This window comes from Pinus tabuliformis, chromosome 3_2, assembly GCF_031772625.1.
Source record: "Pinus tabuliformis cultivar Carrire ecotype Pingquan chromosome 3_2, CPIR1, whole genome shotgun sequence".
NCBI classification, from domain to species: Eukaryota; Viridiplantae; Streptophyta; class Pinopsida; order Pinales; family Pinaceae; genus Pinus; species Pinus tabuliformis.
The window spans coordinates 245,711,746-245,713,096 of record NC_142302.1 but is presented as its reverse complement, the minus strand read 5'-3'; positions in this window follow the sequence as shown (position 1 = coordinate 245,713,096).

Here is a 1,351-nt window from a genome sequence, read left to right as displayed (position 1 = left end):
TTGTTCTTCATGATGGATTAGTATTATTCCACCATGGAATCAACCCAAAATTTTTGAGAAACTTCTTCCTCAAATAAGGAAGGATCTATCATGAGAGCCATGTAACCAGTGTACCTATCAGGTGACCTCCTTTGCCTACGCTGTGATGTGGGTACTCCCACTTTCTCCCATGCATCGTGTAACAATCTATCATCTTCTTTGGTTCTCTTTCTCACCTCTCCAGAAGACTCTGGTTGAGTGGGTGCCTCCACTCTTCCTCCTATTTGTTCCTCTGCATGTGGTTGCTCCAAAACAACTTGAAGATCATATCGAGGCTCCTCCTTTGGAGCTAGAAGCTCCTGCTTAGGTGGGATACTCAACTCTCATTATAGAAAGCATATCATAGGCTTGTCCTCATCAAAAATGACATCTTTCCTCACAACTACCATCCTTAGTGAAGGAAAATACACTCGATAAATTTTTGGAGTTTCAGTGTAACCTATAAAAACTCCCAACTCTATTGTAGGCTTAAGTTTCTTCCTTGAATCCTTGGAGACATGGAAATAAACTAAAGCTCCAAAAATTCTAAAATGAGACACATCAGGTTTTCTCTAGTTCTGCAAGTAGACTACGGTGTTGCATGCTTTTGCCCATAGATGTAATGGAAACCCTTAATGATGCAACATGGCCCTTGTTTCTCCCACTATGCTCATGTTTTCCCTCTCAGCTACCCCATTCTTTTGTGGGTTGTGGGGTGATGCTAGTTCTCTTTGAATACCTTCTTTCCCATAGAAATCCTTGAAGGCATGTGAAACAAATTCACCTCCATTGTCGCTCTTGAGAGCCTTCACCTTATTCCCAATCTCCTTCTCAACTAATGCCTTGAACTCGATAATATTTTAGAAAACATCATCCTTCTTCTGCATGAAGAAGATCCAACGTTTTCTAGAGAAATCATCAATAAAAAAGCATAGTACTTATGTCTTACTGTGGACACTGTAGAAAAGGGTCCAAAAACATTAGAGTGGACTCAACTTAAGATTGCATTTGCTCTGCTCTCTCGGTCATGGAATGTGTATTTGAAATATTTCCACAATGTGTAATCCTTGTAGACATCCTACTAGTCAAGGGATCCTTTAGGGAGGTCAATGATAATTTGTTGCATGATTTTGAAGGCACCATGGTTTAGATGTCCCAATCTCCTGTGCCAGAGTTATCCAACGTCATGACTCTACACTTTTTCAGCCTTATTGCTCAATGTAGTGCAATCTCCCACCTCAGGTTTGTATAGGTTTTTCACTCAAACCCTGATCTACTTCACTTACCTCGTAGTTACATGTCTCAAAAACGGTTTCCCTTTACTGAAAATAAC